Below are 26,303 nucleotides of genomic sequence, written 5' to 3' on the forward strand. Positions count from 1 at the left end.
AATATACATAAAACAGCACTAAAATACTGATTAAGAAAATTATTTCAGTGTGTACCTTTGTGTAATGAGGGGATCTTGTGGTCTTTAGGGTGATTGTAAGTGTGTTTATGTGTTTTTAAGAGTGTGTGTAGTACAACGTTTTCTGTTGTAGTAGGGTGTGGGTTAGTCTGTAGTGTTTATAATTAGTTGTATTTAAAATAATAAGTCAATGATATGTCCCCATTTAGATAGCAAAAGTGTACCATGTGTGTGGTTATAAGTAGGGTTTATTGCAGTGGAATTTTGAGTGTGCCATGGAAAGAGAATTAAGGAAATGAACAGGGGATCACAATATCCTCCCCTAACACAGCCATTACAAACTAGAGACCTTACAGGAGATGCATTAATGCAGCCTCATCATAATCCACACGGCAAGATTAAGTGTCCTGATAAATATGAAATATTCTTTTGCTCATTATGCATTCCTGTATTGTGTGTGCAGATGACTATGACAGCAAGGGCATTTGTCAAAACAAAGCTTGATAAACTAGCGTTCATAATTTTTACATAATATGCCAAGTGGATTTCTCTGCTGGGGCATTTGTGCCCCTCCTTCACCATGCACCTGTAATAATACAACAGAATGAGTTTACAGACTGAACCAGAGGTGCATGTTTTAATTAGATAATTGCAGAAGATGCCAGGTGCTGTGTTGATTAAAAAAAACGTTTCATGACATGTAGAGCTTCAGGTTTTGCATTATGAAAGCCTCAGAAATGCAGCAATTATTCACTGTTCTGCCTCCATTGGGCATTTTCTATTAAACCATTGTGCCAAGTTTGGAAGTTGGTGGTTTTTACTCCCAGTGGATGTAGAGTCTGAATGGATTGGTGGTATTGCACCAGTGCTGTGACCATGGTTTCATCCTGTTTCTATGGAGACAATGTAGACCATGTCAGTATAGGTTTACTATCATGTTATATCTATCTGAAAGCCATTTTACCTAATGCATCTAAAGCATTCACAGGCATCGTCCAATTTACATTTTAAATTTCAGGTTTGGCCTTTGCTTCGGAGCTGATCTCAAACTCCAGGCATTGAAGGTGGCCACCACAGAACTTCCCCTCATTATGCAAATTGGTGTCACTGATTTTTCCTCTCTCTCAGCTTTGTATAGACCTGTTGTAAGGCAGAAAGCAGCATCTGTGAGTACAAAGACACTGGCTATGTCTTTCTCTGCGACATGAAGCGAAAGGCAGATGTTTAGGCTATATGCAGCAGCTTTTGATGACGAGGAAGAAAACACATTTGCTTCTGGCAATGAGCTAACAATACAGAAATAACAGAGTTCAAGAATCAGTGAGTAAGTTTCAGTTATAAATGTGCTGTAAAGCAGAAAATGTTTTTTTTTCCTGACAGCTAACAACAGCCACCCACACGTCTCTTCTGGTTCTGCTACAGCTGCGGGTGGTTGTGATAGTCAGCTACAGAATCATGTCATGAGGAGTGACACGTAAACACTTTACACCAGTGGCGTGTGGTGGACTTCTTAAATGAAGAGGCAAAGCCCCCTCTCTTTTTCCCCAGTGTACAGTGCAGAGTTTCTTGTGCTAAAAGCTTATATGGAGCACCTTATACCTTACATTTTCATCATGCACACAGTACCATAACATTTTATTTACAGTAAGTACATAGTACATACTATTCTGTATCTGTTCACATTGATGTCTCATCAAGTTTTTTTTTAATTATAGATTTATTGATAAAAATATAGATAGCTTGAATATTGATAGTACAGCTAGTATTTAAAAAAAGGTTGTTTTTTTTTTACAAGCTTTTACCAAGCATAGCTTATATTCTGTCATCTTCCTTTTGGACCATTGCTCATGAAATCCTCAGCGTACTCACAGAGGCAAACATTTCATTTTAAAATGCTTGTGAAAGAAAGACACTAGGACCTTACAGAGAATCTAGTGAGAACAAGTGAAGCAACTAAGAAAAGGGATCTAAATACTATTCAGTCTCATATTTTATTACATTCCTTTTGTTTTATTGTTTTATTATCATTTTCTTATCCACATTTTCCTTAGAGAAAAACCACCTGCTTTAAACACTTATTTAGTCCTGGCTGTTTGACCCCATCATTGTCTCATTTGTTCCTGAAACACATTGTACGCCTGCGGCTCCTTTTGCCCTCATACTAGTAAATGATTCAAGGTGTGTCCGTGTGTGTTTGTGTTGTTGGGGCATATACATGACTTTCTTGTATATGTTAATGTTTTGATTAGTCTGCAGAGGTGCAAAGTTTTTTTTTTGGAATTGCTGATGTTATACAAAACTTTTTGTGTGGCCCTGCTTTGCATTCTTAGAAGAGTGTTTGTATTGATTTTTCAGTCCCTGTAGGGGTTATGTGCACTCTCTCTCTCTCTCTCTCTCTCTCTCTCTCTCTCTCTCTGTCTGATATAAAGATTGTAGTCGACAGAGAAAACCCTCCCCTTGCTTCCTCTCCCCTCTATGTCATGGTCATTCAGATATTAGGACATCAGTATGTAGTGTTAGTGTTTCATCAGCATGTAGTGGGAGTCCTGCTAATGAAAATTGCTATAGAGAAACAAATTTGTCCTGTATATAATGGCCAAGGTTGAATATCCAAACGCAGCTTTATTGAAGGTAATCCATAATCATAATGTCACCTTTATTTATATAGCGCTTTCGACAATACAGATTGTATCAAAGCAGCTTCACATTGATAACATGAAAATAATACAACAAAGTTTGTTTCTAGAAGAAAATTGCATCATCGTCCACCCATAATAAGGCAGATCAATAATATTGTTGAATATTAAATGTCCCCAACTAAGCAAGCTAAAAGCCAAGGCAACAGTGGCAAGGAACCAAAACTCCATCAGGTGACAGAATGGAGAAAAAAACCTTGGGAGAACCCAGGCTCAGTCGGGGGCCAGTTCTCCTCTGGCCAACCAGCGAACAGTGTATGATTATGATCCAGGCAGCATTACAGGTCAGAAGTCAGATTGGTCGTGTCGATGAGGCCTTCACAGGGCTGATGAGGCTGGCACTTCAGGATGCGTCATGGTTAGGTCCAGGTGCAGATCCACCATCTGATCTGGATACGGCCGGGGTCCACCTCACTTCAGGAAACGGAGATACTGGTTGACACTTCAGTACTGCGTTGTCGTCGCGTCCAGGCGCAGGTCCTTCATCGGATCTGGATACAGCCTGGATCCGGCGGAAGAGGAGAGACTAGTTGACACTTCAGGACTGTGTTGTCGTCGCGTCCAGGCGCTGGTCCTTCATCAGATCTGGATCCGGCGGACTGCGGTAAACCTCGGTATAAACAGAGAGACTAATATTAGCGTAGACGCCATTCTTCTTATGATGTAACGAGTACATCAGGATTTATGGGAAGTGTTCCCGGTTCCGGTTGACCTAAACTATGCAGCCTAATATGGAATTATAGAAGTCTATAATGTGTTATGTGTATGCTAGGTCAAAGAGATGTGTTTTTAGTCTAGCTTTGAACTGACAAAGTGTGTCTGCTTCCCGGACAATGTTAGGAAGACTGTTCCAAAGTTTTGGTGCTAAATAGGAGAAGGATCTACCGCCAGCAGTCGATTTTGATATTCTAGGTATTATCAACTGGCCGGAATTTTGAGATCGCAATAGACGTGAAGGACTATAATGCGTTAAGAGCTCGCTCAAGTACTGCGGAGCTAAACCATTTAGTGCTTTGTAAGTAATCAGCAATATTTTAAAATGTATACAATGTTTAATAGGAGCCTATGCAGTTTTGACAGAACCGGGCTAATGTGGTCATACTTCCTGGTTCTGGTAAGAACTCGAGCTGCTGCGTTTTGGACCAGCTGTAGTTTATTAAGCGTGCAGGGCAACCACCCAGTAGAGCATTACAATAATCTAGACTTGATGTCATGAACGCATGAACTAATTGTTCCGCATTTGTCAATGAGAACATATGAAGTAATTTAGATATATTTTTAAGATGGAAAAATGCGGTTTTACAGATACTAGACACGTGACTTTCAAATGAAAGATTGGTATCAAAGAGCACACCCAGGTTCCTAACCGACGATGAAGACTTAACAGAGCAGCCATCAAGTGTTAGACAGTATTCTAGGTTATCACGTGAGGAAGTTTTTTGTCCAATAATTAGAATCTCTGTTTTTTCAGAATTAAGTTGTAGGAAATTACTAGTCATCCAATTTTTTTATATCAGCTATGCATTCCGTTAATTTTGTGAATTGGTAAGTTTCGTCCGGGCGTGAAGAAATATAGATCTGCGTATCATCAGCATAACACAGGGTTCCCACGGGTCCTTGAAATCCTTGAAAGTTTGTGAATCTGAAAAAAAGATTTCAAGGCCCTGGAAAGTTTTTGAAAATAAACATGCATAGATACTGGTCCTTGAAAGTGCTTGAATTTATTTTGTGCAAGAAGTTTTCTTTAAATGACATATTATTCCCTCCGGTCCGCTAATGTTATTTCGTCAACACTTCGTGGCCTATGCACACTAGCTTGCTTGATTTACGTTAGTTACGCGCATTTACTCGTTGCGTTGCGTGAGTTACTTTGTGTTGTACGTTGCCATGTTCACGCGCGCAAAACTGTAACAATGTATCTTACAAGTGTACCATAATGTAACCTTGCTCTCACTTGAAATGTGTCCCCAAATTAAGTCCTTGAATTTGAGGCTATTGGACCTGGAAAGTCCTTGAAAGGTCCTTGAATTTGAAGTTAACCAAGGTGTGGGAACCCTGATAACAGTGAAAACTAATGCCATGCTTCCTAATGATATCTCCCAAGGGTAGCATGTACAGAGTGAATAGCAACGGTCCTAGTACTGAGCCTTGTGGTACGCAGTACTGAACTTGTGATCTATAAGACATCTCTTCATTTACTGCTACAAACTGATAACGGTCAGATAAGTATGATTTAAACCATGCTAATGCAATTCCACTAATGCCAACATAATTTTCGAGTCTATTTAAAAGAATGTTGTGGTCAATGGTGTCAAATGCAGCACTAAGATCGAGTAACACTAATAGCGAGATACAACCATGATCGGCTGATAAGAGCAAATCATTTGTGACTGATAATCCCTTAAACAAGCAAGACACAGGGAACCAGGATAACACTCAGAAATGCAGTGACACTTAACAAGATTTGTAATGAATGATAGAAAACACAGGCCCTGCGTCTCAATGTTCATACTATCCATCCTAAACAGTTTGTGAGATTAAAATAAGTGTCCCAAAGCATAGTATGTTGAAAAGAGTATGCCAGAAGTTCCCGGATGGTCTGCTCTTTCCGGTGGATTTTCGAAGTGTGGATCCGTGCTCACTCTAAAGGCTAATATTGCCCACAACCCATTGCGCTTTGGAGGAGGAACTACAAACACGAGTAAAAAGTGTTAAAAAACTACAAAACATGCCGGATATGCGTGACCGACGGTGAGAGGTTTAGATAAAGGTTTGAGTGACTAATCAAAGTTTAACCTGATAGAAAAATATTTATTTATTGTTATCCGTGTTATATTTCATCTGCAATAACAATGTGGATCCGTCTGGCCATTCACTTTTAAATGCATCATTATGCATAATTATGAGGAGAGTTCTCTGCATGAAAGACCCGTGACTGCAGATCAACGTGCTACTGCATTTCTCTCCGATATGGTAGGAAATGAAATGTCGAGGATTTTATCTTTGACAAGATGACTGACAGGTCAGTTTGCGTGACAGGATGCGTATAACTAAGCGACAGAGAGCAACCGTTAAAGCGGGGCTCAGTAGTTTCGGGATTTCTTCGTTGTATTCTCGCTTTTTGCTCGCAGGTTTCTCTCTAGAGCTCCCCCCACAGCTTCGGGATAGATATTTGACAACACTGTTGTAAAAACTCGTTGGCGATTCTCAGACACCAGAGGCTAGTAGATCAACGACATCAAAGCAGATGGGACATTCTTTAAAACGTCTTCTTCATTCGGGTTCGAACAGCGTGAGGGAGCGCAATAATGACAGCATTTTAGCAGATTTCTTTTGGCCGTAAAGCAATTGTTTACATCGCGAGACCTGATATCACGCGATACTTCCTGACGCGGCGGCCGGCGGCCCGCCGGCCCGCCGGCCCAAAGTTGCAAGTGCGGCTTTTCCGCTCACGGGCACCAGGGGGGTGCGAAACGACCACCATTCAACCCGAAATAAGTAATATAACCATTCCAATGACTCTGAAGCTGTTCAGTTAAGGTAAAAAAGTTACTTAGTTCACCTTTAAAGACGCAATTGTATGACGTGATAGTATGTCCCAAAGCTTGTCTACTCTTCTGCTACACGCTCAAAAGTATTCACTTTTTCTTCACAAAAAGAGTACATACTTTTAGGGCGTAGTATAAGTAGGCGAATTGAGACGCAGCATTAGTTTATATAGCCAGGATTAACAAGAAAAATGAGACACAGGTGGATGTAATCAGGCAAAATGAATCCGGCCAGTGGGTTGTGGGATGTGTAGTCCATGGTGAGATAACCAAGACGGAAGGAGTGCCCTCTGGTGGAAATCAATGACACTCCAGCTGGTGGATGTAACATATTATATTATATATATATATATATATATATACATATGCTAAAAGTTTATTTTGTCAATTGTTAGTAGTAGTACAGTAGCATATACATCACATCAATAATTAATTCAGTGTATTGTTGATGAAATGTACACTTACAAACTTACAAAAGCCAGTCTGAGTAGTTTCTGAGAAAATGAGTAAATAAAATGAAACGAGAGGGGAAAAAAGTGAAGAGTGAGGGGTGAGAAAAGGTGCATTGTCTGAGGAGTAGTTGATTCCTCTGATTTGATGGGAGGATGAGAGCATTATATTGAGGTGAAGAGGTGAAGACAGAATGGTGTGCATGAAGTGACACTCGCTATATGCAGTGAGTGGCCAGTGCTCAGCAAATGAAAGCAAACGAAAGTGTGTGTGCTTTAAAATGTGAAGTACGCTTTCTGTATCATCTTCTCTTGTAGTCTTTTCACGATACTGGTACTTGATATGATAACTTGAAAAATATCGATATTCGATACCATTTTTGATACCACTGGGAAAACTGCCATGTATACCGCCATACAGATAATTTATTATTGTCTCATAATTCTTTGATAGTTTGAGTAATTTGGTTGTAATAGCTTACACACAGCACAGGCTTTATTTGAATTGTAAAACTACATTTCCAAAAAAAGACAAGTGAACAGTCAGTAATAAAATAAGAACTAAGAAACAAATTGCAAATGATAGCACAAATAAATACAATAGAATAAAGAGACGAAATAAATAAACATGGCTTTAAGTTTTGTCAGGTCTAACTGTAGTTTTCAGGTAAGAAACACTACAGAAATGTAAGTAATTCAATGTAACTACAATTAAAGTTACAAAAGTTATTCAGTCAAGAGCAGCAAATTATTTTCTCTGTCTTTTGCTCTGTTTAACTTGACAGACAGCAGCAGGATTATTTGGCTGCTGTCACTTTAAGAGCTACTGCACAGATCCAATATACTGTTACACAACATGTGATTTATTTTTTAACTATTTACATTCCAAAACCAACTGTATTTACCTGAATACTGAATATACCCTGAATATTTTGACATCATTTTGTATGTATTTGACTGTTTAAGCGCAATAAGCCAAGAAAAAGAGGTACATTTGGCACTCGCGAGCTGTTTGAGAGGCGGCTTTATGAGAGTGCACTTATATAGATCAGTGGTGCGTGCGCTTTTGATTTGAGCACGAAACCTGGGGGAATGACAAAAAATAATGCGAAATACAAGCACTATTTAACCGGAGCGAATGAGACGAGTGAGTGACGGGATGCAAGTGTTCGTCAATTCGCTGTCGGAAAGAAGAGAGTGTGAGAATGCGCAGGTTGGTATCGTTGTATAAATGGAGTATTGGAACCGTTTCAGATATTTCAGTATTGATACATATGGAAATATCGATATTTTTTGACAACACTATTCTTTTGTGATGAAATTTTATTATTCGTCTATGCACGATACACATGCAGAGAGGGGATGTGGGTGGCACCGCACACACCTACACAGAGGGGATAGGATGGTTCGCAAACATGAGGGAGAGGAGGAGATAGAATGGAAGCGGGGGAAAGGAAATCACTGTGCTGCACAGGAAATTAGATAGTGGAGAGCTTGATATGGTTCTGCTGTGTGTTTGACCTGTCTGAGTCAGCGCTCAGACCTGAGCTGACCTTGAACGGCATGGCCAGAGAGCTCAGGACCCCATCACACAGCTCATCAGCACTGCTGACCCCCGAGAGCTGTTCGCCGAGGACAAGGGACATACCGCGGTTGTGCGTATTTACTAATCCATTATAAAGGATCACATGTTGTTGGTTTCTAGTTGGATATGTAAATCAGGGAAACATGGGACAGTCTGGAAGGTTTAGGGGTTACAGTAAGAAGTTTGATAAATGGATCAGCATGATCTGTTCATAGAACTTGAAGGTCACATCAATAAGGAAGGATGACTGATGACTAGGGGCTAGTGTGAGAATGATTTGGGTCTTGCCCAACCAAGTTATTGTGAGTTATTTTGATTTAAACATGTCACGACACTAAATACACTACCTTTCAGAGTTTGGGGCTGAATTTATTTGATCAAATACAGTAAAAACAAGAATAGGTTGAAAAATTATTACAATTTAAAATAACTGTTTTCTATTTTTTGTAAATGTCTTCAGTGTCACATGATCCTTCAGAGACATTCTATGCTGGTTTGCTGCTCTAGAAACATTTCTTATTATTATCAATGATGAAAACTTTTGTGCTGTTTGAAATTTTTGTGGAAACCGTGATGCATGCTATTATTTGATTAATGGAAAATTCAAAAACACAGTATTTATTTGAAATCGAAATCTTTTGTAACATTGTCAAAAAACAAAACAAAAACATACTGACAAACTTTTGAATGGGTGTGTATATGTTGACCTTGGAAATGATTCTTGAAGGTTGTCTAAAGATTTAATTGCTGTCACTAATAGTGGCACTTAAAAAATTTGACTTAAAATCTTTGTAATTTATTAACTTTTATTTAACAAACTTTTATTTCTTGTATTTAATAATAATAATAATAATATAAGGAAAATATATAAAAAAATTAAATACATTTTTTAAATTATTTAAACTATTTAAATGGTGGGGCCTGAGAGAATAATGGCAAGGAAAGTAAAAATGTAAACCGCTAAACTAAACGTGCCTGCAGAAAAATATCCTTATTGTTAAGTGTTGCACATTAAATAGTTTAATCATTTATAAACATCCTTTGCCCTTTCTCTACTCTGACCAATATAAAGAAGAAAAATCGAACAAATATTGCTTTGTATAATTTCTGAAAGTGTATCCACCCAAACTCTTCTTTTCTCTCTTCCTCCTTCCCCTGAGCTTGTTGAGCAGACAGTCATGAAGACAGATGGCTGTTATTAGAAGGTGTAGGGCCTGGAGAGCGCAGGATTCCACTTCAGTCACTGCTCGCCATAGACCACTTCAGCTGCGGCCAAAACTTCAAGCAGATGCACACCACACACACAAACACAGATGCACACACGCAGAGAGACGCATGCACCCACGCACAAAAACAAACACAGATGTGCACATATAGTTCCTTTCACCCGTACTATACAAAGGACATCTACAATTTGACTGTGATATGGCTTCTTCAATGTGTGAAAATACATGAGCATTTAATATGGTAAACTAAAGCTTATATAGTTTAATGGGTGAACATTGAAATTTACGCAATAATTTAAGATGAAATTAGGAGTTTAAAGTCTTGAGGTCACATTTCTAACCCATTTTATATCTGTAATATCATCACCTTCCTAAAATCATTTTTTCAGATTAACTGAAAGATAACTTCAGAGGTTGAGTAGATTTTCGTTCTTCTTGATGCAGCTGCCATATTGAAAAGCTTGTAAAATTGCCTAAGTCTCATTGTCTTTTGACTTTGGCATAATAAAACGGCCTAAGTCACACTCTTGACATACTACGGGCTAGAATTGCATGATCCGATTTTACCAGAGGTGGCCAGCATTATGAGGAGATGACTTATGCAAAAAAAAAAATCATTTTTGTCAAAAAATGACTTAGGCAATTATTTTAGGAAGGTGACGATATGACATACACTAATGTTCCAAAAGTTTGCGGTACGATTTTTTTTTTGGTTGAAAGAAAATTATACGTTTATTCAGCAAGGTTGTTACAAATTGGTCAAAAGTGACAGAAAAGACATTTATAATGCTACAAAAGTCTCTATTTCAAATAAAATTTAATTCTGATTTTTTTTTTATCATGGTTTCCAAAAAAATAAAATAAAAATTAAACAGCACAAGGGTTTTCAACATTGAAATAATAAGACATACTTGAACCCAAAATCAGCAAATTAGAATGATTTTTGAGGGATCATGTGACATGGAGACTGGAGTAATGATGCTGAAAATTCAGCTTTGCATCACAGGAATATATTTTCAAATATATTAGAATAGAAAACAGTTATTTTCAATTATTATGATTATTTTTATATTATTATTTTAAAGTGTAATTGTACACTTCTACTGTCTACTGACTTTGTGAGCATAAGAGACTCCTTTCAAAAACTTTTAAAAATCTTACTGACCCCAAACATTTGAACTAGGTTAAATAGGCTAAATACGGTAAATTAGAGCAGCACAATTAATTAAAAAATAGAGACAAGATTATAATTGGATTATGATTGGCCAGATGTTGTGACTTTCGTCCAATAAACACTTTAAGCAAAAACTACGGTGCTAACATTATAATTAACAAGGCATATAGAAAGTGTGTAAATAACTGTTTTGTTTTTCATGCTGCTAAGAGGAACAATTTGAAGTTGACTGTTAGGTCACTGTCTTGATTTACTGATAAATGAAAAATTACAGGTAACAGGTTTCAGCTATTACAATAGTATTAAGGGATTTCATGGAAAATAATCAACAATGTATTATTTTTGACATAACTGTCAGTTTTGGTTCAATGACTACTTTAAGTGTATGTTTCTTTCCTGATGTTTCATCAGTGAGGTTAATGCATATTTTAGTTTCCTATTCTGTTAAATCAAATATGTATTAAAACAGTTTCAAACTAATAAATAATAAAGGTTTATATTGTTTGTATGTGTGTTTAGGCTATTTCTAATATTAGGACATAGGGGTATCATGAATTCAACAAGCACAAATGAGCTCCTCAGAGGAATGACCTGATCTGTCTTGCTTATAGACTGCAAAATATTAGCAGCTGCTATCTCCTGTTATGGCCATTAATACCAATAGATGGTGCTGTAGACTCGTTTTACCAGTTTAATGTCAAATTACACAAAGAGGATCTGTAATGATCCATCACAGCTCTATAATTAAATCACTCTAAAGGTTTATATTTTTAATCAGGTTCTCATAGACCAAGGGCTCTCCTCTCCTCAGGGCAGCGAGGATTGTGGGAACTTGAACTGTTCTCAGGGAAAATGGGTTCTCTAACAAAGTAATGGAAAGTAAGCATATTCATATAGTACAAAATGTTTCCATGCTTATATGTCCACCTTTTAAAATAATTTAAATGAATTGTTCTTAAGTCTTTACATTTTAATGGTCCCCGTTAAGACCTGTTCAGCACTCATCAAAACGGTGGATGTCTCATCCACTTTCATTCTTTTTTCCTTTTTTTTTTTTTTTTTTTTTTTACAACAACTGCTTAACCTCATGTACTACTGGAAAGTCAAACCTGAATCTCTAGATAAGAACCAGCTTATAACATCACCAATCACCATGGCCATTTGTGTATCGGTTGTCATAGTAACCAAGCTTGATCTTTCAGATGCAAAGCAATATGTTACACAGGTCACCAGTGTTTTGAAACATTGTGGGTGGTGATGAAGATGACGAAGAGGGAGAGGCCGAAAGGAATCTAAGCAGGATTCCAGACTAGAAAATGATTTGGGGAGCCATTGGCTCCTATAATGTAAACATTTGAGAGCCAAATCATTTTTAGTTGACAGAATTGCTGAATAAAGATGGTTGTTCAGAAGCACATTAGTTCCTATTTGATGCTGTCATTGTAGTGATCTTGATTTTAGTAAATACATATTTATGTTTGTAATATATCACTAGTGTATTTATAAATGTCACTGTGTTTTGCAAGAATGTTTGTTTCTGCCTGTCTGGAAAAAGTCTGATATTGTGTTGATTATGAATCAAATGTCGCCTACCTTACAGTTTTTTTCTCTTTGATTCAACCTTATGATTGGACCTATAAGCTAAACGGTGATCGATAAAATTTGTTGTTTAATATTTGAATGCCATTTGCACCAATTTAACCGTTTATTGCAACAGACCACTTTTGAAAATATGTATCTTTAAATACATAATTTTGAATCGGACAGAAAAATGATTCACGATTCAGTGAGGGAGTCGGTTAGGAACTAATGCTTCTAAATAATTCACTCTCTGACAGTCTAATTCAAAGCGCTAACTCATGTGCTAGCGTGAGAATGTTTTGTGACTCTTTTTGACAGAATCATTACAAAGAACCAGTTCATAACTAGAGTCACGAATCAAGCATCACAGCCCGCGCTCTGTTCTTTTTTGACACACACTCTTAAAAATGCAGAAAGAACTTTTCAGTGAACAGTTAATAATAGAACCATTTTCCTCTTAGTGTGTAGAACGTTTTAATAATCTAAAGAACCTTTTCCATTATAAAGAACTTTTTGTGCAATGGAAAGGTTCCCTGGAAGTTAAAGGTTCTTCATGGAACCATATATGCCAATAAAGAACTTTTATTGTTGTGTAAAGATGTAATAAACAGCACTTCACAAGATGATGTTGGACGAAACCGCATTTAAACAAACAGAGTTGTCCAGGCTACAACTTTTAAATTATTGCTGCAATTTTTTTCATTTTATTCAGTCGTGAGCCCTTCTAAGTGTGAGGATTCTTCAAAGCAATCATCTACAATTACTTTAACATAATTACTTTTTCCATCCTAGTTGACCTCTAGATAGTGAGTCAGTATGGAAATGTCTATTGTCTTCTGAGGTGACAGAAAATCAGATGGTCATGCCAAATAAATGTAGAAGATTCTTGACTACGTTGGTTGAATTTAAATGCAGATGATTTTTTTTTTTTCTCTGTTTGAAACCATGCATGGCATGTGTAGTTCAGCGATAATCCCTGGAATCATTCAAGAGAAGTAATAAGCTTGAACAAATGTAAGCAGGAAGGATCAAGACTGAGGATGTATCTTGCTTTGCATTCGAACAACGTACCTCTTTCCCAGAGCAGACTTCTGAAGGTCAATACTCTCTCTGAACTTTAGAGAGTTTGCCTCACTACAATCAAATGTCAGTCTTGTGTGGATCCTGTCCTAAAACAATATACTCAAGAACATTTTACAAGAATACACTGAAGTCACTTTAATTTTTTATCTGGGCAGACACACAAAGTGCTCTTTTCTTTTAGGAACTAGGGGTTTAGAATATGAAGTGATTTCAAAGGAGAACCTTTCAGTTGTGAGCTGATGCAATAGCTGAAACCTTATATTTTCATTTCACACTTAATGGTTTTGTTGATTTTAATGGATCCTCAGTAGGTTCCATATTCTGTAAGTTGCATAACCTTATGTTTCAAAGGCTTCTTCATGCATTTTGATGTTTGGGAGTTTTTCTCCATACTTTAGAAAAACAACAAGAGCAGTGGTTTTTGTGCCTCAGCCAACTTTATTTAAATTGATTTTAAAAGTATTTAAATTAATTAATTACTACACTCTCAGAAAAAAAGGTACAAAAACTGTCACTGTGGCGGTACACCTTTGTACCTAAAGAGTGCATATTAGTCCCTCAAAGGTACATATTGGTACCAAAAGTGTACATATTAGTTCCAAAAGTGTACATATTAGTTCCAAAAGTGTACATATTAGTACCTAAATGGTACATATTAGAACCCCTTTGAAGGGTATTGTCCCAGTGACAGCTTTTGTACCTTTTTTTCTGAGAGTGTATTAATATATTAAAAAACCCTATCACTAATCTAAATTAAAATGCTAAAAATGAACACAAAAATAAATGAATTTCTTTTTATTTTCCCTCAATAACTATTGTTTTTTATTGAACAACACACAGTTTTGGATTGCAGACCATAACTTCTGGAATCACAAAATAAATCATGGTTAATTTATTTACTGTTTTAAATTAATTTACCACATTAATAGATTCAATATATCAATGAAAAAGTTTGAAAACAAGCAGCATTGTCCTAATTACAGCCAGCAATACCGGAAATATAATAGCATATTTGCATATATTTGTGTATATACTTTGAATATTGTGTTGGACTACGGAGGGCTTTCAAGTCAAAAAGGCTGAGCACCACGTGACTGAGCTAGAGGGAAAAGTCCTGCAGTGAGCTGGAATAATATGATTCCTTAGACCTGTCGATCCCATATGCAAACACATAAAAAGATTCAAACCAGTGCCAAATAAACAAATAAACTCTCGTTTTAATGTCCCCTGTCAGGATAAACACACTAACCATAATCCATCAGGCTGTCATGGCGCCAGATGTGGGGGTAAATATCATAAAACGATGCCGTTTGCTGCATCACAGACTCCCTAATGAAGTCAGAGGAGCCATCCTGTTGGATGTTCATTAATCTTAAGCTCCCTTTGTGAGCTAAAGCCTCAAACCATCGTCTGAAATCAGGATCACTGACTTTACCACAATCATTTTCATGTATTGATTTTGTTGTTGTTGTTGATGTTCATTGGGTTTTGAGATATAGCGAAGGCCTTTCAGATGTGAATGAGCGAGGTGGCCTCCTGATAGGAGTTTGTGAATATGTTGGTATTCAGTATCCATTTATTTCCCTGTAATCAAACTGTGCTTGAAAGTAATTGCATTCGCTAATTTCTTGCATTGTTAACCATGAAGAAAATTTGAACGGATTTCAATTTATCCCTCTCATTAAGGTGACTTTCAGCAGAGAGAGTGATATCTCCCTAATTAAATAAATAGATAAATGAATAAATGTGTTTAAGTAAGACTTAAAGAGAGCTTCTTTGGTTCTAATCAGTATTCGTAGCACTACAAGTGCTAGTTTAAACCCGTACATATTGTGTGTGTGTGGGAAAACTGTTAAACTAGCCCTTGAAGTCAGATGTCGCAGTTATACATCACTGCATGTCCGCTTTGAGGCACGTGTGAATCATCCGCTTTTTAGAGTTTTGTTATTTGAATAGGAAAAATAATTGAAGCTGAGAGCTTCGTTGCCATTTGAAAAAGGAGAATTGTTTACAAAGCTCATGAAAAGGTTAGGCAGATACACAAATACTGTAATAATGCGCTAGTGAGGTGAGGTGAGGTTAGCACGTCGGCATGTCACAGCCTCAGGTTCATTCAGATTTTCACAGAGGCAGGAGGAGCAAATGGTGTCCGTCCAGGATATTATACACGGCTAGCATGTCTTTACAGATGCATACAAGTTATTAAGCTTTACATTTTAAACTTTAGGGTAATACACCTTGAAATTAAAACATGCCGAGCTGAATTGCTACTGTCTCTGTGCTTGCTCGTTCATGTGGAGAAGTCATTCTTTCCTCTTTGTCATTGTGCCTAAGGCCTCCATTTTCTATTGTTCGTACTATTCTGTCCTCTCTGCTGGAATATCCCCTTTACGCCGCTACGCCACAAGACTGTGAGAAATGCTAGCCAACAGTGGGTTGGAAGTACAGTAAATGATCATAGGTTTGTTTCTGGGGTCCACACTGTCACAGGAGATCGAGCCAAGAAAAGAGAGTAGAAAGAGAGTGATTATCAAAGAAAGCGTAAGGGTTTTATTTTCCTAATTCATCCATTCTTCCCAATAAACTATACAGTAAAGCCACAAGCTAGGTTTTTAGCTGGTATTCTTTGCCCAAGGCTTTGTTCATACTGCACATAAATCTGATTTGTTTTTTAAAACTGATCTGTCGGACTGACTGTTATTTTTCAATTGATGAAATCAATATCTGACACATCTGAATCAGTTTCTATATAAAGATGTAAGTGTCATCAAAATGATGCTAAGAGACTTTTGCTGTTGTGGAAAAAAGGATGGAAAACTGATTTGTTTTTGCTGATGCTAATATCTATCTTTATGTGTTCTGTGTTAACCGCTCTGTTAGTTCTTGGTAAGTGCAAATTAGTACAGGGAATTTATACGGTCAGGGGGGCATAATTAATTTAGTTCATTTTAATTTTAGTTCATTGCATTCTGTTTTTAATGATTTAGTGTGTATGTATTCATACATATTTTTTGTCTGAAACTACTTGCATACTCATTCACTGTTTAGTATATTGTCACAATGTATGAGTGAATTCAGACTCAACTGTATGCACTGTCACTTTGTGTATGAAGTTAGTCACATCATGTCCTGAATGATGAAAAAACTACTTGAAATCCAAACCATTCAGACTGAAATGCATTTGCAAATAAAATCAAAACAAAGCCAGACTAATCAAATGTTGTCGCTGACATTTCTTACAGATTCCTGGTCATGTACTGCAATGTTCCAATTTTTGGCAGAAAATCAATGTGAAACTTTGAGCAGCTGTGCTATGCAAATGTGAAGAATTGTAGAAGAATTCATAGAGTGACTTTGCTTTGTGAAGGTGTGTGATGTGTATTTGTCCCTTCGGGGCTTGCCACAGAAAGTGTTTCATGTACTGGAGCTCTTGCCAGCTACAATGAGAAAAAGATAACAGACAGATTTATTGATCAATTAATTTAGATGAACTCCAGCAAAATGATTCCATGATGGATCAACAGATGTATAGAGTTTGTGGTATGTTGAAGTTTGAATTCCATCTTGGTTGCAAGGTTGTACAGAATTCAGATTTAAGAATTTGCTTGCTTTCAGTTTTAAGTCGGCATGAGACGGAAGTTGCGATTGTCTTTTCTTCCCTATTGTGAAGTATATCCAAGTGAAATGGATTCTTTAACAAGACAAAAATGTTGGGCAGGGCTTAATTTTGTCCATCTAGAATTGATTGGGTCAATAGATCGTTGTGGTTTGCTATTGCTGTGATCATATGAGTGACAGGTTGTCCATCATTGCTTATTTTTGTTCCAGGGGATTGGGCAAAACTGACAGAACGGCAATTTCTTTAAGTTTTTTTTCCTTCGTTTGGCCTGTGTTCATGGTCATCCAGTTTGAAATGTTGACAACAAATCACAGATGTTTTTCAGATTTTCTGTCATGGCTTTCTCTCCGTATTTACGATTCTTTGCAGCCTTTAGCCACTGCCTATGATGCACTGAATCCTTCACTGGAAACCGAAAGTAATTTACTCCCACTTTGAATTCTTGCACTGGGGAACAATACAAGTCAACACCATTAAGACTAAAAGTTTGCTAAGTATTATTTCTTACTAAAGCAAGGCGGTATTTGACTCTGGTAAGCGTATCCATAGCAGACTGCTGGGAGTGGCCTTTGATGGCAACATGCCCAGTGCATTATGGGTGTTGAAGTTTTCTTACCTTATTTCTATTCAGGTAGCACCGATTTAAAAAAAATGTCCCATCTTTTTACTGTATAGGCAGCTATGTTTAATTGAAAGCCAATTTTCCAGTGGTAAATGTTCGTAATAAACTTGCCTGTCTTTCTATAAGGCCTAAACTTTCAAACCAAAACTTTCAAACAAGACTTTCTAGCCAGTATACGAAGTTTGTCGACAAACTTTCCTTTTTCTTATTAAAAATGACACTTATTCTACTCCTTTATATTTAAGTTTGTGTTTCTATTCTGGTTCTGATTTGCTATGCCAATTCAAATACAATTCAGATTCAGGAACTGAATTAAAACATAAACAAATTCTCAATCCACTTCTGAATTGCGAACAGAACTGGTTGGTTGTTCTCAGAGTCTGTGACCAGAATTGGGAGGGCCATTAACTCAGCAGGGAATTGAGTTGGCGGGGCTGTTAATGCTCACCCGCTGACAGACACAGTTGCGTGCACCAACACCCTTTGATTAATAAACAATTATGTGAATGTTTTAAAGATTAAAAATCAGCTGAAAAATTGGTAAGACACTATCTTATCGCTCCTCTACTAATGCTTTTCTAACGACAATTTTTTTACTAACTGTCCTCTACCTCTCCTCTGCTAACACTGGTCTACCAAACAGCTCTCCTATTCAACCTGACCTCTAATGAGCAACAAGTTACATTGAGTTCAACTTAATGCAATGATACAATTCAGTCACTTTCAATGGTAGTGAAAACTGTAGAGGTCTTGTTATCTACCTTCTGATACAGAGTCCAACAACTCCTTACTATTAATGAGTGTTGATGCTCTAAATAAATATTTCAATGCGTATTGAATAAACAAAGAAGCTGATAGAGAGCAACGATTACAATGTTATCACTGATGTATTTAGATGTTTAATCAGTAAGTCTGCATTTAGATGTTTAATCAGTAAGTCTGCATTTAGATGTTTAATCAGTAAGTCTGCTAGTGACTCAGGTCATCTTTCTGATTTCTGAAATGCACCACATACTCAAAATAATCTACTGCTTTTCCTCCTGTTATAATTTATAGTCCCAGGATGAGTTTGGATCAGTGTGCTAAGTCAAGCCTGCAGAGAGTGCAGATTCAGATTGTAAATATGGCCTGGGTCGCTACATTTGCATGTTAACAGCACACGCTGGTCTCTTGGCCCGAGCACATGCCTGGATTGGCAGGACGTCAGTCACTTTAACTGTCACTCAATTTTAATCATGAAAGGAAGCCTTGAGGAATGTGTGTGTGTGTGTGTGTGTGTGTGTGGGGGGCACGTCCAGATTTTGCAGAGTTAGATGCTTTCCTGGGTCAACATATTTTGTTGATCCTGGAACAACATTCCTGTCCGAAAATGTAGTCCTAACCATATCCCTATATTTTTAAATGAATATTCATTGTTTTGCATTAATATTTATATTATCATCATGATAATGATGAGTGACACTGAGTGAAAAGCTCAGAATCTGTATATATCTGGTGTGTCACCTATTATCATTTAATCGACCTCCACAAAGTTAGTGATGCACGATAAATTGTGGCCATTTGCTATCAGGTGATTTTTTTAAATAAGTAAATATATTTAATACATTTTACATGCTAATTTTCCATATTTTGATTATTTTGCCATCATCTAACGCTCACTTAAAGTTAACCTTTAAAAGCACTAATAGTTTAATAACACTGTTAAATGTAATCTCTAGCAAATCTATCTATTTTTCATACTGGGCTGTACCAGAATATTCGAGTATTCGAATATTCGTTCGGTGGGTTGGTATTCGATTTTCAAATTTGACATTCGAATATTCGTTTTAATTTTTTTTTTTTTTTTTCACACCTGGCATCCCCCTAGAAACTGTTCCCATTCGCGCTTGAATGGGGCTGTCATGCATTTTCTCAGATCGGATAGTTCTCTCTGATTTATCAATATGAACAATGAACACATAAATGTGTTTTTGCAAAACGGATATGAATCCGAACTTCAAATCCCGCGCTATAGGCAGATGTGATGGAGTGCACGTCACTAGCAACAGATAAGCTGCATTTTACTGATCGTCAGCTAAAATTTCTAAATCAAAGACCGCAATATGAGAGCGGCAACAGCCCTGGTAAGATCATTTCGATTCGTTACTTTTAATGAAGTTGATTGTGTGTTAAAGCATCTGCGACCCACTTTCACTTTGATTTGCGATAGTTTAGCCCAGTGGTTCCCAATCCTGGTCCTGGGGACCCACAGCTCTGCACAGTTTGTATGTCTCTCTCATTTAACACACCTGATTCAGATCATCATCTCGTTAGGAAAGAGGTCTATGAACTGAACTGGGTGTGTCAGATAAAGGAGACATATAAAATGTGCAGAGCTGTGGGTCCCCAGGACCAGGATTGGGAACCACTGGTTTAGCCTACACGTTGGCTTTATGAATAGATGCTGATCTGCGGTGACGCGTGCTGTAGGCTAAGTAAGCATCGTCATATCTGGCTATAACATGATATAGCCTAAAACACCCTCTCACACGGTTATTGTTTTAGTATTTTTGGGCGAAATACAATACTCTTATTTTAGAGCGCAGAACAGCGGAGTTTGTATGGGCAAAAGTGCATGCCTGAGCTTGTAACGTTAGTCTATAAGCTGCGTTGCTTTGACATTGTGGAAATAGAATAGAAACAATATATTAGCCTACCCTTTACTGTGTCAGTAATTACTGTGCTGCTGATTTCTGATTTGAGAGTTATTTGTTACTCAGAAAAATATTAGGCTGTGTTTTGTATCAAGTGCAGTGTTGCGCGTGAGGCGCGCGCGCGCTTCCCGCTCGCGCTGTTCTGTATTAAAAGTTTATTAATTCTGAACGTGTCACGTCTCGCGTGTCTATATTGCACCAAATGTGACACTGCACTCGTGAAGTCGATTGGATGAACGGTTCTAAATGCAAGATAAATAATCTAAATGCAAACAGACAGACGCATAGAGATTCCTGCCTTTATTAGAGAGAAGAATATGTTCAGCCCCCTCCCTCCGAAGCTTCGAATATTCGATGTTAATTCCTGTCGAAGCTTCGAAGCTCAAAAAATGGTATTCGGACCAGCCCTATACTGTATATTATAATATTGTGATATCTAAATTCGCTTTATTTTTTTAAAATATGAACACAAAAATGTAGAATTTCATTTGATGTGTTTTCTTTGAAATTTATTTAAACAGAATAATAAAGAATTTAATATCAAGAATGTATCGGCCATAACATCAAAATAAGTATCAGCTTAATGATACAAGCTGGTACTGAAATAATAGTATAACTAGTATAATTTTATACAAATGTTCTTGTGCCTCAATGTAAGAAAGAACATCTGACTGTTTGTACAATGGATCAATGTCACAAATTAAATGTCACAATTGTTTGGTAGTGGCCATGAAATAGAATGTAAAATATTTTCTCTTTTTAAAGAAAATGTTCAAAACTTGAAAACTGTTTCTTTCACAATTTAAATTACATTTAGAATCTTTCATTCGAATCGACAGCCTGCATCTTCATTCACTGAGCCATAGAAAATGTGAATACACACATTAATAAATGAAAAAAAATCAATTGTCTCTTCTAAAGTATCAATGCCGAGAAATACAATTGTGATTCATTGCTTAATCATTTGTATTGGCAGAGCCATCATTTATAAATTCATGTCATCTTCATGCCTCTGGCCGCACTACTGTAAACTGCCCCCTTGGACACCAAATCTGGTCTAAATGCCTGTCTCCGTTCAGCTGTTTTTCTTTCATGTTCAGTGGCACAGATACAGGCTCCAACTCTTTCTCTCTTCCCTCAAAACGCCCCCTTTCCAAATGTTATCATGACACTCGACTTTAGGAAGCTGCCCATGTTTGGACTAGGATGGAAGCAATGTCACTTGTGGTTTGCTCTCAGAGGGGACGGTCACATTCAAGAACAAAAAGAAAGAGTGAGACATGTCTTGAGTGGGCATACAATTATAGAGCTTTAAGAGAGAGAAAGATGGGAGGGGAGGAACCAAATCAAATTAAACGAGAACCAAAGATTTTGGCCACCATTCCTAGACTCCATCTCCAGGTTTTCATTGTGGCTGTGTTTCAGTAGATCAGTCAGAGCGTGTGTGGAGTGTGTGTGTGTGTGTGTGTGTGTGTGTGTGTGTGTCTCCTGCGTGGTGCTGCAGTAGAGAGCGCTTCGCTCAGCCAACTGCTACTTCTCCGTGGAGGGCATTGCATCCTCCCTGCCTTTTTTTTTTATTTTTCTTCACATTTTTTTAAAATCATGCTTGGAGTGCCTGAATGAAAGAGGACGGATCGAGGGGAAAGGACGACACTATGTGTGTGACAGAAGAGCCAAGCGTACTGCAGTGAGTCAAACAGAAAGAGTGAGAGCTCTCCACACCCATGACCGTGTGCCTGTCTGTGATCGAGTTGAACACAGCCAAACGGACTCATTCGTCACCTGACAGGTAGGCAGACGTGAGTCCCTTCATCTAATCTCACGTTCAGAAACCAGGACCTCCGAAACACTTGCGCTTGCTCAGAAGAGAATATCATTTGGAACAGGTTCGGGACTTGTAGGGTTGGTGGGCAGCTTGTTTGGGACGCTAGATGTTCAGAAACGGGACTTGTGGTGTGAATGACATTTATTTCAGCAGGAAGTGCTTCTTTTTTTTGTTCCCACAGGTTCCTGTCATACCCCTTTTGGTCTGAGTGTAGAATACTTGCACTTTCTGCCAGTCTTGAATGGGAAATTTGGATGCTTTTCGACTCGTGAGCCTATTCTGGGGCATTCTGGGAGTGGGTCTGGTGACTTTATATAAGCAGTTTTTGCTCGTGAAAGAGGGGCGTCCTCTACAGGGTCACGTAACAGACTCTGAGCCGTGGGTGAGGAGTTTATTCATAATATACTGGCTGCAAGACTTCCTCCATGTGTGTGGGTGAATGGACTCAGGGAAGCACATCTTTGAGTTTATGTGTGTAAGTTTGTATAAAATAAGAGAGATATTTCATGAGCCAGTCTTTTTCTCCCATTACTGACACATTAAGTGGATCTATGCTAATAACCAGAGATGAACCTCACTCATACGGGACTTTTATTGTATGTGTGTGTGCCTGTTTGTGTGTGTGTGTGTGTGTATGTGTGCTCCTGGCTATTGCCCTCAGAGAATTTACTGCACTTTCTGTCAATGTCCTAGCATATATATCAGCAGAGAGACAGAGAGGGAATGAAAGAGGAATCACTGCAGGTCTAAACACTTGCTCCTGCAGTGCATTCCCCCTCCTCTCCTCTCTCTTTAGGTGTCACACACACTCACGCACCCACACACGCATATATACACGCTCTGTATTCTCTGTAGTCCTGTCACTCAAACATAGATATGAGGACTGGGGAATTCAAACTTGTTTCAGTGAGAGTTGTCGTGGCAAAGACAGATCAGTGTTTTCATTCCTGTATTACTCTGAACTGCAGTGTGTGTGTGTGTTTATAGTGATTATAGATTATTATAATATGGGGCTGTTGAATGCTTGAATCTGATTGGTTGACAAATGTTTTAAGGTGTGCAATTATTTTTAAGGAAACGCACAGCTAGTAGGCAAGTTGGCAGGTCTTGACCGTATAACAGTTCCATATCACTTTTACCAAAGGCCTTTAAAGCCAACAAAATCAAAAGAACCTCCTAAAATAGGGTATGAAATTTTCTTTGTGTTGTTTTCCAGCAAAAAAGTTTTTAAATCAAGAAAAACTTACTTTATTTAAAATTGTATTCTTTACATTTTTTATTATCTTACATTTTAAAATTACTCTTTAAAATGATTTATTATTTAATTATTATTGTCTCTTTTTTTTGGTTTTGGTTTCTGCATTTAGTGAGCTAAAACAAGTAAGAAAAATATACTTAAATATATTAATAAAATTATTATTCTAATAATCTTTGAAAACAAGTATCATCCAAGTACAATTTTCTTAAACAAATTGTCATATTTTTTAAATTGCTAGTTATTTTTACTGGAAAACAATACAAAAATATACTGATTAGGAAAAAGTATATATATTTTTTTGCTCTGGTATGTCTATTGAAATATTTTGGTCTCACGATTTAAATACACCACTTCCACACGCTGTTTTGATGTTACCAATGTATTTAGTATACATTACAATATATATTTTGTTGTATATTTAGTACCTAATGGCTATTAGCAGACCTTGTATACAAAATTGTATTAGTACACATACACACACACACACACACACACACACGTTGGGTTTCCGTGCTTTATGGGGACATTCCATAGACATAATAATTTTTATACTGTAGAAACTGTATATTCTATCCCCTAAACCTACTCATCACAGAAAACTTTCACCATTTTTACATTTTCAAATAAGCATCATTTAATATGTTTATTAATCCATTTCCGTCATGGGTACCATTGGCTGGCCGCCACAATGTAGGTGATTTCAGGTTTTACTATCCTTGTGGTAAATAGTAAATCTACCACCACAATGTAGGTTAAACAAGCACACACACACACACACGCACACAAAACACACACAGTGTTTGTTCACTGTCACATCCCAGTGTCCTCAAGCACATCATTATTAATGGATAAGTGTGTCTCACTCTCAGTGATGTGTCACACATCTCTAAATGAATATACATTTTTCATACTGTACGGTATAATGTTGGAATGGCTAAATTTACGTGTAACATTTCCGGTTTAGTTTAGTTTTAATGTTTTATTTTTAATTCATTATCATGCCATAGAATGAAAATAAGAATTGGCTTATTGGTTTTGACTAGAATTGTAATATTTGTGCAACCCTTGAATAATTACATTTAATTGTACAGAATTAAAATAAAGTTAGTCTCTTTATGAAACTTTAAGGTACTTTTTTTTGCCATTTTGAAACTCAGCGGCTCAATTCCCCATTCACTTTCGTAGCAATGAGTGGCAAGTACATTCATCAACATTTTTCCTTGTACGCTCCACAGAAAAAAAGAAAGTCAAACAGGTTTGGAATGACATGAGGGTGAGTAAATGATGACAGAATTTTCATTTTTGGCTGAACTATCCCTTTAAAATCAAACGTCTAAGACAACAGAGGCACAGCAGGACGCTTTGATGGTGTAAAAGAAATGCTCTCAAACACACTGAGACTCCCGCAGACTTCTTCTGCAGAAATGGTGAGAGGAGGAAGAGACTCTGACCAAAAGCAGATGATGAGTCGAAGTTCTGACGCACACGAGAGCTGTGGGAACAGAATGTTATCTGAGAAAGCTCTTTTCGAGGCTCCGTTTAAAAACACTCAGAATTGATGGAATCTGCCTCCTCAAGGACGTCACTCTACTGTAACTGCTGCGAGAAAGTGAGTTAAACTGTGAATAGCGCGAGAAAAAGAAAGAGAGGGCTTGAAAGCGCGCGCAAAAGAGAGGAAGAGGGGATAGGTTAAGACAGGTCTGTCCCCCACAATGACTCAGAGATGAGAGGAATCGGGTAATCAGTTCTGTTCCTCTCAGAAATGGAAAAACACATCTCAGTTTTTTTTTAAATCTTACTTTCTCTTACTCTCTCTCTCTGGCGAAGATTACATTCCTGTTTGACGGTGCTACACAGGGCTGTGCTGCTCTTGTTGCCATGGAGATGTAGCTAGGCAGCAGAGTCTGCGATTCTCGCATGGTTCTGCATACGTGCCGAGCCGCGATGCTACTTCTTAGGACTTACCGCATACTGGTGTGTGGGTGTGTGCATGAACGGGGCAGAGGAGTGTGTTTCTCTAGATGCATGTGTGTGTGTGTGTATCAGCATGTGCTGTATGTGCATCTGAGAGATGCTGCAAGCCAAACTCTTTCTCTTCCATGCAGAGAGAAGAGGAGGTGACAGAGAGACAGAACGAAAGAGTGGGTGGGAAAGTCACACATCCTTGCGCGCATTGGAGAAGAGAGGGAGAGAGATGTGTGTGGGTGGGTGTGTGTGTGTGTGTGTGCAGAGACAGGAGCTTGTTTTTCTGTGTATAATCTCTCGGTCCTACGGGGCGACTAATGATGCAGGAAAATCTCTCATTCACCCTTGAGCATTAGCATTAGCATTAGCTTGAAAACACTTTGACATGACCTCGCATATCTTTTCACCCGGAAAGAAAAGATTAAATAGAAAGTAAAATACATTTTAAACTAGCAGGATGTTCCTGATTATGTAATACCATGATGAATGCAGGTTATATAAAGTAAAAAATAGTAATAGATAATATGTGATGCGCTCCATCTAAACGAGTCGTAAGTCGCAATGGCAATAAGCCGTTTTTAGACAATTTTTTATTTTTATTTTTATTTTTAAAAAGCTTTCAAACTTCAGTGAAGAGCATATCGCTAAAATTGTAAATATAATGATACATACAGTGTATGCACTTAATCATAAGTTAAATATAATGCATTTTGACATAGACATAGTTATTTAATATTTACTATAATTCAAAGTTTGGGGTCAATCGTTTTTTTTATTATTAATTGTAGCAGCAAAGTTACATTAAATTGATCAAATTTTTTTTTTTTTTCATTGTTAGAAAAGATTTCTATTCTATTTGAACTTTCTATTCCTCAAAGAATCTTATTTCACGGTTTTCTAAAAAATATTAAGCAGCTCTACTATTTTCACCATTGATAATAACAATAAGAAATGTTTCTTG

General features: G+C 37.5%; 1 protein-coding gene across 1 annotated transcript in view; it reads left to right on the top strand.

Annotated features, from left to right (window-relative positions):
- The first annotated feature begins 21,589 nt into the window (after nucleotides 1–21,589).
- dlgap2a (discs, large homolog-associated protein 2a) overlaps nucleotides 21,590–26,303 on the top strand; it is a 116,359-nt gene continuing 111,645 nt past the window's right edge. The window contains exon 1 of the mRNA XM_084393143.1: nucleotides 21,590–22,083. The gene's annotated coding sequence lies outside the window, so the exon portion shown is untranslated. The remainder of the gene's footprint in view (nucleotides 22,084–26,303) is intronic.

The sequence above is a fragment of the Rutilus rutilus genome (genome assembly GCF_951802725.1).
Source record: "Rutilus rutilus genome assembly, chromosome: 21".
Lineage (NCBI taxonomy): Eukaryota > Metazoa > Chordata > Actinopteri > Cypriniformes > Leuciscidae > Rutilus > Rutilus rutilus.